Here is an 18,125-nt window from a genome sequence, read left to right on the forward strand (position 1 = left end):
TTGTCAAAGGAATACATAGACAAATGAATGAATCTATTATCACATTGAGTGACCAAGACGTATGAATTATTACCCCTTTTTACAGATGAGTAAACTTAGTTATAGACAGATGAAGTATTCATGGCTAAACTAGGATCCAAATCTAGTTCTGATTGACTCCAAGGTCTGTGGTTATAACCACTCTGCCCCCAAAACTTCTAGCATTGCGGGTCCCAAATCTCACTTCCTCATTAAATCAAATATATTCTTAATTAAAATAAGCATATAATTATCTTTCATTTGGTAAGTATTTTTGTTCACCTATTATGTTTTTAATTTCTCGTTCCATACCTATAAGCACCTAATTCATTCATTATTCTGAACACTCATAATATCTTTCAAAATAAGTGTTCCTTAAAACAGCTCCTCTCCCTCTCACACCTAAAATTCAATGGTTGCATTGCCAAGAGGGTGGAAGCCTCTCAGGGATGCATATATGGTTTCAGTAATCCAAATCACCTTTTTATGTCTTGAAACCCGGTATAGTGAAAATAACAGGAGCTCTGGATAAGGCAAACCTGAGCTCGAGGTCGCACTCTCCTACTTAACCAGCTGTGTGACTTTGAGGGTTTAAATACTGCAAGCCTCAATTCTTTAAATGTAAAATGAGAACAACTGAAATAAATAATGATATAATATCTGCAAAGTTCCTAGTGCAAGTAGCATGGAAGAGACTTAATCAATAAGAAACCTGATAAAAGTATGAGAGCTACTGAAATTTCCAGAAGCAGACTGAAAATCCTTGTGTCTGGTAGTTATGACACTCCTGGAGAACCTCACCAAGAAGGCAGGCAGAAATATTAATCTGGGTGACTTCTGGAGTGGCACCTGCTTCTTGCCCTGGTTTACTGGTGAGTCAAACTCATGCTTTTCTCCAGAGAAGGTACTTAGAGGAATGGTTCCTCAGGATAAAGAGTGAAGAGGGAGTTTTGTTGAAGGCCTTTTCTGCATATATTGACATAATCATGTGTTTTTTGTTTTTTGTTTGTTTGTTGTTTTTTTTTGGTGTGCATTATTTTTCTTTTTTTTCTTTTTTTTATATTTTTTTATTATTATACTTTAGGTTTTAGGGTACATGTGCACAATGTGCAGGTTTGTTACATATGTATCCATGTGCCATGTTGTTTTGCTGCACCCATTAACTCGTCATTTAGCATTAGGTTTATCTCCTAATGCTGTCCCTCCCCCCTCTCCCCACCCCACAACAATCCCCGGAGTGTGATGTTCCCCTTCCTGTGTCCATGAGTTCTCATTGTTCAATTCCCACCTATGAGTGAGAACATGCGGTGTTTGGTTTTTTGTCCTTGCGATAGTTTACTGAGAATGATGTTTTCCAGTTTCATCCATGTCGGAATCATGTGGTTTTTGTTGTTGGTTCTGTTTATGTGATGGATTATGTTTATTCATTTGTGTATGTTGAACCAGCCTTGCATCCCAGGGATGAAGCCGACTTCATTGTGGTAGATAAGCTTTTCAACAGCCCTTCATGCTAAAAACTCTAAATAAAACTAGGTATTGATGGAATGTATCTCAAAATAATAAGAGCTATTTATGACAAACCCACAGCCATTATCATACTGAATGGGCAAAAACTGGAAGCATTCTCTTTGAAAACTGGCACAAAACAGGGATGCCCTCTCTCACCAGTCCTATTCAACATAGTGTTGGAAGTTCTGGCCAGGGCAATCAGGCAAGAGAAAGAAATAAAGGGTATTCGACTAGGAAAAGAGGAAGTCAAATTGTCCCTGTTTGCAGATGACATGATTGTATATTTAGAAAACCCCATTGTCTCAGCCCAAAATCTCCTTAAGCTGATAAGCAACTTCAGCAAAGTCTCAGGATGCAAAATCAATGTGCAAAAATCACAAGCTTTCCTATACACCAATAACAAACAGAGAGCCAAATCATGAGTGAACTCCATTCCCAATTGCTTCAAAGAGAATAAAATACCTAGGAATCCAACTTACAAGGGATGTGAAGGACCTTTTCAAGGAGAACTACGAACCACTGCTCAACAAAATAAAAGAGGACACAAACAAATGGAAGAACATTCCATGCTCATGGATAGAAAGAATCAATATTGTAAAAATGGCCATACTGCCCAAGATAATTTATAGATTCAATGCCATCCCCATCAAGCTACCAATCACTTTCTTCATAGAATTGGAAGAAACTGCTTTAAAGTTCATATGGAACCAAAAAAGAGCCTGCATCACCAAGACAATCCTAAGCAAAAAGAACAAAGCTGGAGACATCATGCTACCTGACTTCAAACTATGCTACAAGCCTACGGTTACCAAAACAGCATGGTACTGGTACCAAAACAGAGATAAAGACCAATGGAACAGAACAGAGTCCTCAGAAATAACACCACACATGTACAACCATCTGATCTTTGACAAAGGTGAGAAAAACAAGAAATGGGGAAAGGATTCCCTATTTAATAAATTGTGCTGGGAAAACTGGCTAGCCGTATGTAGAAAGCTGAAACTGGATCCTTTCCTTACACCTTATGCAAAAATTAATTCAAGATGGGTTAAAGACTTAAATGTTAGCCCCAAAACCATAAAAACCCTAGAAGAAAACCTTGGCAATACCATTCAGGACATAGGCATGGGCAGGGACTTCATGTCTAAAACACCAAAAGCAATGGCAACAAAAGCCAAAATAGATAAATGGGATCTAATCAAACTAAAGAGCTTCTGCACAGCAAAAGAAACTACCATCAGAGTGAACAGCCAACCTACAGAATGGGAGAAAATTTTTGCAATCTACCCATCTGACAAAGGGCTACTATCCAGAATCTACAAAGAACTTAAACAAATTTTCAAGAAAAAAACAAAGAACCCCATCCAAAAGTGGGCAAAGGATATAAACAGACACTTCTCAAAAGAAGACATTTAGGCAGCCAACAGACACATGAAAAAATGCTCATCATCGCTGGTCATCAGAGAAATACAAATCAAAACCACAATGAGATACCATCTCACACAGTTAGAATGGCAATCATGAAAAAGTCAGGAAACAACAGATGCTGGAGAGGATGTGGAGAAATAGGAACGCTTTTATACTGTTGATGGGAGTGTAAACTAGTTCAATCATTGTGGAAGACAGTGTGGCGATTCTCAAGGATCTAGAGATACTAGAAATACCATTTGACCCAGCCATCCCATTACTGGGTATATACTCAAAGGATTATAAATCATACTACTATAAAGACATATGCGTGTGTATGTTTATTGCAGCACTATTCACAATAGCAAAGTCTCGGAACCAATCAAAACGTTCATCAATGATAGACTGGATTAAGAAAATGTGGCACATATACATCATGGAATACTATGTAGCCATAAAAAAGGATGAGTTCATGTCCTTTGCAGGGACGTGGATGCGGCTGGAAACCATCATTCTCAGCAAACTATCACAAGGTAAGAAAACCAAACACTGAGTGTTCTCGCTCATAGGTGGGAATTGAACAATGAGAACACTTGGACACAGGGCAGGGAACATCACACACTGGGGCCTGTTGTGGGGTCGGGGGCAGGGGGAGGGATAGCATTAGGAGAAATACCTAATGTAAATGACGAGTTAATGGGTACAGCAAACCACCATGGCACATGTATAATATGTAAAAAACCTGCACGTTGTGCACATGTACCCTAGAACTTAAAGCATAATAATAATTTTAAAAAAGATACACACACACAAAAAAAATAATAATTAACAAAAAAAGAGTGAAAAGGGAGAATTGCCTCCTGATGTTTCGCCTGAGTTTTAGACTTTGTGAGAAGCCAATGCCAGCTCAAGTGAAGGAAGACTTGGAAGAAGAAACTAGTAGAGGATCTAAGGTTTGGAATGGATGATCTCCAAGGTTTTATCCAGCAATTGCATTTTATGATTTTAACTATTGACCAATTGTAAAAATCATTTAAATGATCTCACATGTCTTGTAAATGTATAAAGGCAGAACAGAACACCACAGTGTTGAGAGAAAGGGATTTAAAAAAACTTCACATCAGCCAGAGTGCAAAGCCTCTAATGCTGGAGAAATTATTTTAAATGGAGGTAGGAAACATAACCAAGTAGATTTCAGAAAGGGCATGGGTCTCTCCTCCCCGGCACCCCAAGAAGAATGCATTTGGTGCTCAGTAAATCTTCCAAAATATACGTGAGTGCAGCCTCAGATGGAATATTCTGAAAGCATACAGGAAAAACATACTGAATACTTGATTTGTGGCTTTTACTGGAGAGATATACAAAAACAAATAGAAAAAGTTTTCTACCCTCAAATATCTTGTAACTAAATGGGGAAGATAGCAATCAATATGGCAGACTAAATTGATCTCTAAATAGAGGTACAAACAAATAATGTGTTATGAAAAAACAAGGATTCAAACTAAAACACTAGAAGAAAGTTCCATGAAAAAGACGTTTTTAATTGAGCTTTGAGGAATAAGCAGGATTCATAATGAGGAGAAAAAAAAAGAAAACATGGGAAAAAAATCCTCCCCAGTTTAAAAAAAAATAGACAAAAGCCATGAAAAAGCACTTTCTTCAAAATGCAATATAAATAACCAATAAACATTAAAATGAAAGATTAACCTTGTTAACACTCAGAAAATGCAAATTAAAGTAATGTGAACTTTTTTCCTATAATATTGGCAAACACGGGGATTTTTTTGAATAGTTCTTATGAGAGATCACGCAATATACATATCGAGGCCCTTAAAAATGTTAATATAACTTTACTCAGTAAATTCAAATCTAATAATTTATTCTAAGGGAAAGAAAAAATCAGAGGAAGTAGTAAAGACATAGGTCAAGTCATTACTTATAAAGGTAAAATATAATAATATAATAAAATATAATATATCCATTATATATATTTTAGAAGGATATGTAATGACATTGTAAAATTTTCATAATATACTCAATAAAAAGGGTTCTAAATAAATATGTATATGCATGTATATATACATCGTATGTACATGTACTTTGAAGCAAAGATCAGAAAATACATCTAAAGATATCATACTATTTCTGGATTGTGGGATTATGTGATTTTATTTTATATTTAGTAATCTCTGTAATATCCAAAATTTATAGTCAGAAAAATAATGTTATCTTAATGTTATGTTAAGTAATGTTATTTTAAATTTTAACATCATTTATAATGAGTTGGATTTAGACAAGTGAAGAAGGGAAACTCATTTTAGCCTAAAGAACAATATGAGTACAGACAAAAAGACAAATTTGAAAGGCACTTTCAGAAAAGACAGAGTAGATGAGTAGGAAGGATGCAGGGTAAATGAAACTGGAAAAGTGGTTGGAATCAGATTATTGAAGATATTGAATGTCATGCTCATGATTTGGTCCTATGAGTAGTGGAGCTCTTCACACAGGGTGATCATTGGTTTGCTTTGTTTTGTTTTGCTTTGCTTTAGAGGCAGGGTCTCATTTGTCACTCAGACTGGAGTACAATGATGCAACCACAGCTCACTGCAGTCTTGAACTCCTGGGCTCAAGCAATCCTCCACCTCTGCCTCCCAGGTAGCTGGGACAACAGGTATACACCACCATGCCCAGCTAATTTTTAAATTATTTGTAGAGATGGCGGGGGTCAGTCTTGCTGTGTTACCCAGGATGGTCTCAACATCCTGCCTTCAAGCAACACTCCTGCCTCGACCTCCTAAACTGCTGAGATTATAAGCATGAACCACCGCACATCGCCCAATCCCATTGGTTTATAGAAATACTATCCAAGTGACCATTTGAGGTATGGAGAATGGATCAAAGGGGGAAAACTACAAGCAGAAAGAATGTTGTTTATATATTCTAAACTAACAGTGTCCAAAGTGTTTAGACCTTGACCCAGAGTAATGATATGTTTCGTATTGTGACCCAATACACTCATACACACACACAAACCCATATTACCCTCACATATGACTAAAATAAAGGCTTCATGAAAAGGCTATACCCTTAACTTATGACATCTACTCTAATACTTTCTATTCTGTTGCTTCCTATTTTTTTCCACTCTATAACATTACTTTTTTTTTCTTAAGTGCTGGTCACAGCCCACAAAAATGATTTTATGACACCTAATGTGACAGTACTACTCTGGGAAAAACCCAAGTCTTCCTTTTCTCTTCCCAGCTCTACTCCTGAGTAGTAGACCAAGCTCTAGCGATGGATTGAGACCAAGAACCTGGAGCTGGGCCATGGTAGTAGGAGCTGGCACTTTCTGAGAAAGAAGCCAAGGGGGAAACATTTTTGATCCCATGTGGAAAAATATTTAGAGAGATCTTCTCCCTGGGCCTCGCTTTCTTCCATGGAAGGCTTCTTGATCCTATAAATTGTTTCCCAAATAGCCGGTAAGATAAGACAGGCATGGGTCTTGCTCTCACCTTCTGCCAACCTACCATACCCCAACAAGACCAACACAAAATCTTTGTAGGCCAACAAAATATTTTTAGCTGGCATATTATCCAATTTAATTCCTAATGTAGGAATTTGAAACAAAGGCCACATCAACTAGAAAAAGGGGTTAAATTGGTAGACTGTTGTTGACATACTTTTCCTTAGACACAATTTTGTAGGCCGTGGCTTTGGATGGAAGTCATGTTTCTATCTATCCTTGCAGAAAAGGATTCACTAGTGCCAGTAAGAGATAATCCAGGCTAAGTGAAGGAGAGATCCAATAGACATATCTCTGATGGGATCAGCTGAATTTGAGCCTAGTTGAATTGGGGAGGGAAGGGAAGGAAGTGGTAAGGCAGAGGAGGGAGAAGAGAGAGAAAGAGAATACTCCTAGCATTTCCACTTGGGAGATTGGGATTGAAACTGGGTGTATTGTGGCATCATCAATGGTGATATGAAATATGGGAAGAGGAACAGATTTTATGGAGAAAATAATGAGTTCTGTTTTGGTAGAGGTCCAGGTCAGAGAAAATGTAAAGCAAAAGGAAAAAGGCATTCCATTTTTCCATCAAGTGTTTCTATCTTTTACAGAAGAAAGCAGAACATGAAGGTCAATTGAACCACGTGATGAATCGGTTAATTATTACACATTTCTGGATCTAGAGTGAACCAAGGTATAACTCCATTCACATGGCCAATGCAAACAACACCTATTATACATTTAACCAAGTTTTCTTGTTGACCATTTCACTTACCTTCTCATAACAGCACCTGGGAGATATCAGGGTCATTACCTCCATTTTGCAGGTGAAAAGCCTGGACCCAAAGAGTTTAAGAGTCTTGTTCAAAATCACATTTGGTCTCTGGTGGTTTGGTGGCTAGGGGAAAAAAAAAGCAAAATTACATTTTTGTCTAATGCATTTCGCCAGTGCCTGTTCTAGACAGCAGCCTCTCTTATTAAGTAGTGAGCCTGTAAATGTGATCTGATCATGAGAAGAGAGAGGAAATCTCCAGCTGAGGAGATCCAAGTAGAAGAGTCATTTCTAAAAGAAATTTAGAATATTCCAGCAGCCAGGAGTAAAAGACATGCCTTAGTCAGATTGTAAAGTAGTATTGAACTGTTAAATATAAGATCTAGGCCATTAGAGAAGGTTCCCATAATTTGATGCTAGTTATATTATGAAATATAGCTCAAATAAATTCAATCTTGTGGCTTTATAATCACTCAGGAAAATCATTGCAGAAAGAGGATAGTAAGGGAATTAAAATGTTTTCTGCTTTGAAGATTGTTTTGTATTTTCTTAGGCAGAAAAGGGTTTTCAACAATTTTAAGGGTGTTAATGAATATAAATCATATATGTTTTAGCAATTCAGAAAGGCTAGTATGTATAAATTATTTTTTGTATTAACAAGAGTTTAATCTTTGTGATGTAACACAATTGAGTCAGATTCTCCCTTGCAGACGTGTGCAGTGGAAGGAGAACTTTGGATTTAGAAAAACCAGGATTTTCATTCTGGTTCCACCACATACTAGTTTGGTAACTGCAACTGGGCAAGTCACAGCAGAATTTATCTGAGCTCAGTTTCATCACCTGTTAAATAAAAATAACAATACCTACCTCATATAATAGGTGTAAGGATTAAGAGATAAAAATGCATATAAGGATCTGAGTCCAATCCCTGACATAGCAGAAGTTCAATGAATAGTAGCTGTGATGATGAAAGAGAATAAAGGAAAAAAACCACACACACACTATAAGCCCGCCTTGGAAAAATATAGTGATTTTATTTAGTTCATGAGGGTAAAATTCATTCTGGAGATTCCAAACTTTTAAACACAATATATACTTTAAAAATGTAAGTTTGGTTCTAACATTCGTATTTCGGGTGACCCTGGAAAAGATATCTTGTCTTCTTTGGTTCAGATTTTGCAAAACACCAGGATAAAAACACTTACCTCTGACCTTTCCAGAAATATAGTGAATATTTGCTTTTAAAAGATCAGTCATGGTTAGAATTTTCCCCTTATTAGAAGTCAGTCCAGCTCTTGTCTTCAGAAAAACACATACATACAACCACACACAAACAACCAAATCATTTCAGGTAGATAAGAGGCAAGCCTTTTCAGTATAGGTTTTCAGAAATGATATGTGACCATCTTTCTAGGGAACTCATCAAGATACTTAGCCTTTTCCACTGTTGGGAATTTCTTCCTTAAATGTATGTAGAATGTCTATGTTTCAAGTGTATTTCATCATGTTCTAGCTTTAGCAGAGTTGGAGTACAATTGGTTACTACCCTCTGAATAAATAAATAAACTTTTTTCAATCCTGGAGGATTTATAACTGCTTCTTCTCACTCTTCTCTTCTCCAGGACAAATCATCCTGGTGCCTTTAACTTCTGCAGAGCATGCTGAAATGCCCTGACTCTATTAAAGTGCCTAGCACCCCATGGACCTTAATAAAATACTCTACACAAACTGGCTAATGGGTTGACTTTTGCCATAGATCTTATTTGCCAAACTTCTAAACATGCCTGCATGCCTGGAGCTTTCCTGTCCAAGTTCAAATATAGTATAACACATCACAAGTGCTGAGAAGCAGGAAGCCCATCACTGAATCTGGCACCACAGTCCTGAATGGAAAATACCATTTGTTTCCTTGGCAATCTGTCCTTGGTAACTAGAAAAAGTGGGGAGCAAAGGGTTAATGCTACTGTAGAAGCGCCACACTCACCAATTCTCAGAGGAGGGGGTAGGGTGGTAAATTCTACTAAGAGAGGGTGACTGGAAACAGGTTAAATTCCTGGTGCCGTTCAGCAGGAAGTTGGAGAAAAGGTCTAAAGGTCTAATGGCCTCATTAAGGGCTTCTACTCCACAACAAGTTTATAATCAGAAGTTGTCCTGCAAGAAGAAAAGGGAAGGAGAAGTGGGAAAGACACTTCTGCATTGAGAATTGGCTAGCACAGAGGATGGAAGGCAGAAGACCTTTCCAACATGTTAAGAGCCAAAAGAGTACCTTTTAGTGTTTGTTTTGATTATATTTGCCTGTAACCCAGCAACTGGGCCCAGATGCCAGCAGCCCAAAGAGAACACTGCTGATGACTGGTGTCCAAAAAGAAAAAAAATTCCTTTTGTTTTCTAACTTTTATGGTTCTTCTCAAGGTGAGTGAAAAGAGCTGGTCAGGGCACTTTGAAACTGTTTAGAACCCTTGCTCATTTTTCTAACAATAGTCAGAATGATTTATAATGCCACATGTTCTCATTGGTGGTTTCCTCTTTTTTATTTTTGAAGACAAGACACAAGTGGGAAATGTGAATCTTGAGCCAGAGTTAAGATGATCTTTTAAAGCAACCGAATGCATTTTCCAGTCACTCTACCCCCAACTTGAGGTTTTCCTCCCTGAATCACTGAGTTCTCCCTGCTACAAGGGCAATATTCATATGTTCAGTGTCATTACAAATGCTTGGATTTCAAGAGCTCCACGTTGCTAGATATTTTAAGTTGTTTGTGCTTTATACATTCTCCTCCTCTGTACCGAAAAACAAAACTAGTGTATCCAATGTATGAAATTCATCAGATATATTACAAATCACACCAAAATGATCCCAGGCAGACACATTCTATTATTTCAAAAGATATATCAGAACAAAAGAAGACTACAAAACTAACTCATTCTTTATCATCTTTGCAACCAAGCAAGTCTTTATTCAATTCAAGATAAATCCCTCCCCTTTTAGTGTGTATTTATTTTATTTTGTTCTTAACTCTACAGAAATAAAGAAAAGTGTGTGTGTGTGTGTGTGTGTGTGTGTGTTGGTGGTAGTGATGGTTTGGTTTGGTTAACCATTACCACTCAGGCATTTGAATATCATTATTAATGCAACCCTTAACCTCTTCGTTTCTAGATGAATTAACTCAAATTTTTATAATTACCCTCCCTCCACCAACATCCCCACGGGTCTTATTTGGTATGTTAGAAAATAACTTCGAATTAAAATTTTTCATTATTTCCTACCTAAAGACTCCTAGAACTTCCTATGATGTGTTGGTTTAAATGGAAAAATTACAAGTAAATTTTATTTGGCTTTTATTTGTGTCATTTCTGATTTACTTGAGCAGTGTTTTTAATTCTCATTGTAGAGATCTTTTACCTCCCTGGTTACCTGTATTCCTAGGTATTTTATTCTTTTTGTGGCCATTGTGAATGGGATTGCATTCCACATTTGGATCTCAACTTGGATGTTGTTGGTGTATAGGAATGCTACTGATTTTTGTACAACTTTGCTGAAGCTGTTTATCAGATCAAGGAGCTTTGGGGCAGAGACTATGGGGTTTTCTAGATATAGAAACATGTCATCTGCAAACACGGATACTTTGACTTTCTTTCTTCTTATTTGGATGCCTTTTTATTCCCCTCTTGCCTGATTGCTCTGGCCAGAACTTCCAGCACTACATTGAACAGGAATGGTGATAGAGGGCATACTTCTCTTGCTCTGATTTTCAAGGGTAATGCTTCCAGTTTTTACCCATTCAGTATAATATTGGTTGTGGGTTTGTCACAGATAGTTTTTATTATTTTGAAGTGTGTTCCAATAATGCCAAGTTTGTTGAGGGTTTTTAACATGAAGGAGTGTTGAATTTTGTTAAAAGCCTTTTCTGCATATATTGAGATAATCACATGGTTTTTGTTTTTAGTTTTGTTTGTGTAACGAATCATATTTATTGATTTGTTGAACCAACCTTGCATCACAGGGATAAAGCCTACTTGATCGTAGTGGATTAGCATTTTGATGTGCTGCTGGATTTTGTTTGCTAGTATTGTGTTGAGGATTTTTGCATCAATGTTTATCAAGGATATTGGCCTGAAGTTTTCTTTTTTTGTTGTGTCTCTACCAGGTTTTGGTATCAGAATGATACTGGCCTCAGACAATGAGTTGAGGAGGAGTCCCTCCTCAATGTGGTGGAATAGTTTCAGTAGAAATGATAACAGATCTTCTTTATATATCTGGTAGAATTCAGCTGTGAATCTGTCTGGGTCTGGGCTTTCTTTTTGATTGGTAGGCTTTTTGTTACTGATCGATTCAATTTCAGAGCTTGTTATTGGCCTGTTCAGGAATTCATTTTTTTCCTGGTTCAGTCTTGGGAAGTCATATGTGTATAAATATTTATCCGTTTCTTCTAGATTTTCTAGTTTTTATTCACAGCAGTCTTGGACAGTGTTTTGTATTTCTGTGGGGTCAGTGGTAATGTCCCCTTTGTCATTTCTAATTGTGTTTATTTGGATCTTCTCTCTTTTTTTCTTTATTAGTTTAGCTAGTGGTATATCTGTATATTAATTTTTTAAAAGAACAATTCCTGGACTCATTCCTCTTTTGTATGTTTTTTTGTGTGTCTCAATTTCTTTCAGTTCAGCTCTGATTTTGGTTACTTCTGAATAATCAATATCACTAAGATGCTCATACTGCCCAAAGCAGTTTACAGATTTAATGCTATTCTTATCAAACTAACAATGGCATTCTTCACAGAATTATAAAAAACTATTCTAAAATTCATATGGAACCAAAAAAGAGCGTAAATATCCAAGGCAATCCTAAGCAAAAAGAACAAAACTGGAGGCATCACATTACCCAACTTCAAACTATATTATAAGGCTACAGTAACCAAAACAGCATGGTACTGGTACAAAAAACAGGCACAAAGACCAATGGAACAGAATAGATCGCCCAAAAATAATGCTGCACACCTACAGCCATCTGATCTTTGACAAAGCTGACAAAAATAAGCAGTGAAGAAAGGACTCCCTGATCAATAAATGGTGTTGGAATAATTGGCTAGCCATATGCAGAAGACTGAAACTGGACCCCCTTCCTTACGCTGTTCAATAAATGGTGCTGGAATAATTGGCTAGCCATAGCAGAAGATTGAAACTGAGCCCCTTCCTTATGCCATATACAAAAATCAACTCAAGATAGATTAAAGACTGAAGTGTAAAGTCTAAAACTATAAAACCCTGGAAGATAACCTAGGAAATATCATTCTGGACATAGGACCTGGCAAAGATTTTATGACAAAGTCGCCAAAAGCAACTCCAAAATAGAAATTGACAAATGAGACCTAATTAAACTAAAGAGCTTCTGCACAGCAAAAGAAACTATCAACAGAGTAAACAGACAATCTACAGAATGGGAGAAAATATTTGCAAACTCTGCATCCAGCAAAGATCTAATATCCAGAATCTATAAGGAACTTAGACAAATTTACAAGCAAAACCAAACAACCCCATTAAAAAGTGGGCAAAGGACATAAACAGGCACATTTCTTTTTCCTTCTTTCCTTTCTTTCCCTTCTTTTCCCTCTTTCTTTCTCTCTCTCTTTCCTTTCTTTCCTTTTTTTTCTTTCCTTCCTTCCCTCCCTCCCTCCCTTTCTCTCTCTTTCTTTCTTTCTGAGATGGGGTTTCACCATGTTGGCCAGGCTGGTCTTAAACTCCTGACCTCAGGTGATCCACTCGCCTCAGCCTCCCAAAATGCTGGGATTACAGGTGTGAGCCACCGTGCCCGGCCTGAGCAGGCATTTTTCAAAAGACACATATGCAGCTAACAAGCATATGAAAAAATGTTCAACATCACTAATCATTAGAGAAATGCAAGTCAAAACCACATTGAGATAGTATCTCACACCAGTCAGATTGGCTATTATTAAAAAGTCAAGGCCTGGAGTGGTGGCTCACAGCTTTAATCCCAGCACTTTGGGAGGCCGAGGCAGGCAGATCACCTGAGGTCAGGAGTTTGAGACCAGCCTGACCAACATGGGAAAACTCCATCTCTACTAAAAATACAAAAATTAGCAGGGTGTGGTGGTGGGTGTCTGTAGTCCCAGCTACTTGGGAGGCTGAGGCAGGAGGATTGCTTGAACCCGGGTGGTGGAAGTTGCAGTGAGTCAAGATCCTGCCACTGCACTCCAGCCTGGGCAACAGAATAAGACTCCATCTCAAAAAATAAAAGAAAATAAATAAAATAAAATAAAATAAAAAATTCAAAAAGTAACAGATCCTAGAAAGACTGTGGAGAAAAGGTAGCATTTATACACTGCCAGTGGGACTGTAAATTAGCTCAGCCATTGTGGAAAGCAGTGTTCACTTCCTCAAAGAACTTGAAACAGAATTACCATTCCACCCAGCAATCCCATTATTGGGTGTATACCCAAAAGAAAATAAATCGCTGTACCCTAAAGACTTATGCACATATATGTTCATTGCAGCTGTATTCACAATAGCAAAGACACTAAATCAACCTAAATGTCCATCAACGGTAGATTAGATTTTTTAAAATGTGGTACATACATGCAATGGAATACTATGTAGCCATAAAAAAGGATGAGATTATGTCCTTTGCAGCAACATAGATGGAGCTAGAGGACATTATCCTAAGCAAACTAACACAGGAACAGAAAACCAAATACCACATGTTCTCACTTATAAGTGGTAGCTAAACAATGAGAACACGTAGACACAAAGAGGAAAACAACAGGCACTGGGGCCTACTTGACAGTGGATTGTGGGAGGAGAAAGAAGGTAAGAAAAAATAGCTATTGAGTACTATGCTTATTACCTGGGTAATAAAATAATCTGTACATCAAACCCCCGTGAAACACAGTTTACCCACATAACCTGCATATGTACCCCTGAACCTAAAAGTCATAATAAAAAAATACAGAAAAAAAATTACACTAAAAAGTTTTTTATTTGGCTGACTAATTTGGTGAATGGGATTTTTAGATTAATCAAACATTCTCCATATATTTGATATTTTAAAAATTTGAAATACATTTAACAACAAAACTCTGTGCTACAGAATTTAGCCTGTCTGATGACTCAGATGACATTTTAGAATCCTGCATTGCTTCAGTACCAGTTTTCAAGAGTTCACTATGCAACTTCACACTGGTAGCTTGAAATCAGCCAGGATGGGAGTCTTTACAACACAGAAAGCAGTAAATTCTACAACGGGAACGAGTTGTTAAACATTTACCAGCACACTACTAACTTCTAGGTCATTATTACAGGTTTAATTATAAATTTCCTATACAATTCACATTCTAAATGTACACCCTCAAATATGTAGCAGCATAATAGATCAGAGAATGAATGAATAACCAAAGTCTGAGTTTTACTCATGCTTAAAGTTGCAAAAATTCAACCTGATTTTAATTTTCTTTGGTAATCATTTTCTGAATTTTTAGGACAAAAAAAAAATCTACCTTAAGTTAAAAGTGAGCAAAACAATAAAACATGCTGAAAAGGCAGAATATTTTAAATCCTGTTAAAAAGGTTGGAAGAAGTTTACTGTTTCCCTATGATTCCTCTATAATTGAATATTCAATCCTTGAAAATCAATAAGTAAAAAACATGAACCTCAACAGAAATTTTGGTGAAAAACTACACATCTAAATTATTCTGTTTTAGATGAAAAAATACATGTCTAAATTCTTCCATTCCAAAAAAATGGAAACAATCATTATTCTCACAGGATATCCAACAAATGCATTCTTATTATTCAGTTTCTTCATTATTAACATGTATTTAGTTTTGAAAAAATTTATATATTGTAAAAGAAAAAGAAAAATCAAAATAATAAGGTTCTGTCTTATCTACAAGATTGGCAAAGCTTAATTTCTTAATAAAAATATTCAATGTTGGTGCAAGTATGGAGAAACACACATTCTTACACTGTTAGTGAGAGAGCAAAATATCAAAACTTTCTGGAGAAGTTGGCAATGTCTGTCAAAATCCTTAGATACGTGTATATTCTATAACCCAGAAATTATCACTCCAGAATTTATCACAAGAAAGTAACTAGAGTTTGGCAACAGCCAACTATTCAACAACATTAGATTGCTAAAGTAATTAGATCATTAGTTTTCCATTACAGTAGCTACGTTGCATTGAGTAGTTCATATAGCAGTTCAGTTTATGCAAATAAAGGATAAGAAATAAGTCTGATGTCAACAATTTTAAGGAATGAATTCAAGGCACAGCTAAGACTAGGGTAGAGTCAATTCGTCACTGCAGATTCTTCTCATAAAAAATCAATATAATTCATCTTGGCTGAGAACCTTCATTATCAAGAACAAAGCAAATTGTAATTGTGTTGCTCTGTTTACTAAGGCAGAAAATCATGCCTTGGGTCCTAAAGGTTCTTAATTCTACTTTTCACACTATATACAGTTTTTCCTTCCACAATGCTTCCAATAAGTATGTTTGTCACTCGTTAATGTATTTTTATTAAACGTTTGTGTAGATATTGCCATGGCCATAGATGATGCTGTCACCATCTCTTACCCATCACTGCAGTAGCCTCCTAAATCATCTGTATTGCCCTTGGCACTCCACAATACAACACCAGCCATTTACCCCGCATGAAAGCTCAATCCTTAATACAGCCTACATGCTCCATTTTACATAGTTGGCCCCTAAATATCTCTTGGCTTTCTCATTCTCCATTTCTCACTCCAGTCCAGCATCCTTTCTTCAGCTTCTCCAGGACACCTTGCACAAGTTCTCTGCACAAACCATTCCTTGAGTTCCTTCTCATTGCCCTCCCCAACCACTACTGCCTTCATCCCCCAGTTAATTTTTTTAAAAACTTTTTTCAGATCTCTTGTCCTTGGTTGTTTTTTTCTCAAAGAAACCTTCCTTGATCTCTCTATTACAAGCTCCCATGAACATTTCCTTCAAAGTCCCTGCTAAGCCACCTTTGCGGGAATTTCAAAAAGGTGTCCTTCTAATGTTTCCTGCAAGAAACTCAGCAGGGAGAACTCTGACTGGTGTTCAGGCATCATTTACACGTTGGTCTGGTGTTTTAGGTGAGGCATAGTCTGAACCACTGTAGTGGCCCTACCGTCCTTCACATGTATCGCAGCTGCAATTCAACAATTTTCATAGGGAATCATTTCTCTAACTCCAGCCTCTTTCCACTGTACCTTATTAGATGCTGACCTCCAGAGTTCTGTGATATTGTCTAGACTTGATTACCATTGTATTCCCATTGTGTAGGACATTGCCTGACACAAAACAAGTACTTAATAAGTCTTTACACATCAATGAATAAATCTAATCTTTCTTTTTGTCACTGTTATTTTCCTTTCCTCCACTTACCCTTTCTATTTCCATCCTGTTGATAATCTGCACACAAAGATCATTAAAACTTTCTAAGAAGTCTCCACAGGTGGCTATTTGCACCAAAATTACACCAATAATGGCGACACATTGAGGTCCTCAACAAGTGGAAGCAATGATTATTTTCACAGGATATCCAACAAATGCATTCTTATTATTCAGAGTTTCTTCATTTTTAACATGTATTTAATTTTTGTTATTTTCTGCATGTTAAATGTGCAACCTATGGGGATATTTAGAAATAGTGGGATGTAAAGAAACGTGTAATATATCTGATGGTGCTAACAGAGATGAGCAGTGTATTTGTGCACTTAGGTGTGTGTGTTTGTATGTGAGGTGGGTGTGATAGAGTGATGAGGGAAAGAATCACTAAGATCTCATTTCTGCTTGGCAAATAATTACAAAGCATTTCTGAACTACCCAAAAAGGGAAAGATAGGATTTACAAAAGAAAGGACCAGGTCAAAACCATGCAAAGGAAAAGGAACATACTAACGAGTAAAGTTGAAAAATCATGTACCAACTGTACTTGATATTGAAAAGAGATTTGTGAAAGGCTAGAATCTGGTCTTAATCCCAGCAGATTTCAATCAAGTATCAAAAAGAAGACCTATGTGTTTATAAACTTTAAATATTTTATAATTTCCAAAATAATTTATCAGATTAAAAATGAAACATTAGTCAAGATAGGTGGAGAACATATAAGGCAATGAGCACATATGGGTTTGGGTAGAGAAGATGAAAGGATGAGACTCTGTGTCTTGGGCTAATTGTATAGATGCAAAACTGGTATTATTGCTCCTTCCTCTATTTCTCTTGGTTTTCTAAAAGTAGCAAATGGCCGGATGGAAATATTTAGGAAGAAGGGGCTGTTCATGAACAGAACAAGAATTCTGATTTTTTTCTGCTCCTAAATCCAAATTCTACTAGAAATACAATGTACTCAGAGAAGATTAGAATGTTCATAGAAAAGTAACCAAGTTAGGGAAAGAAAACCCACAGAAATGATATTGGCTTAAAAGTGCTTTTAGATATGTATATAACCTTATAAAATCAATTTAACTAAACATTCTAATAGACATTCCCCATTGTGTATTGAAATATGAGTTGACAGGAAACCTTGGAAGATTAACAAAAATAGTGAAAAACAAGTCTTGTGTCTCATTAAACCAATCTTTTATGCTTTCAAAGTCAACTAAGATCATGCTGTACTCGAATGAAAGAGAGATTAAAGATCTTGTAGGTTAACAGCTCCTGATCTGTGGCTGGTTTATTGTATCACTCACAACATATGTGTTGGGTTTCTGATTTGAACCAGAAACTATGGTGGGTGTTGGGCATACAACAGGAAATAAATCAGAGTCTCTGATCTCATAGAACCCATATTCTCATTAAGGGAGAAAGGCAATATCCAAATAAAGAAATCTGTAATATGTTTGATAATGCTAACAAAGATGTACAGTGTGTGCATGTGTGCACTCAGGTGT

The sequence above is a fragment of the Hylobates moloch genome, unplaced genomic scaffold (assembly GCF_009828535.3).
Source record: "Hylobates moloch isolate HMO894 unplaced genomic scaffold, HMol_V3 SCAFFOLD_10, whole genome shotgun sequence".
NCBI classification, from domain to species: Eukaryota; Metazoa; Chordata; class Mammalia; order Primates; family Hylobatidae; genus Hylobates; species Hylobates moloch.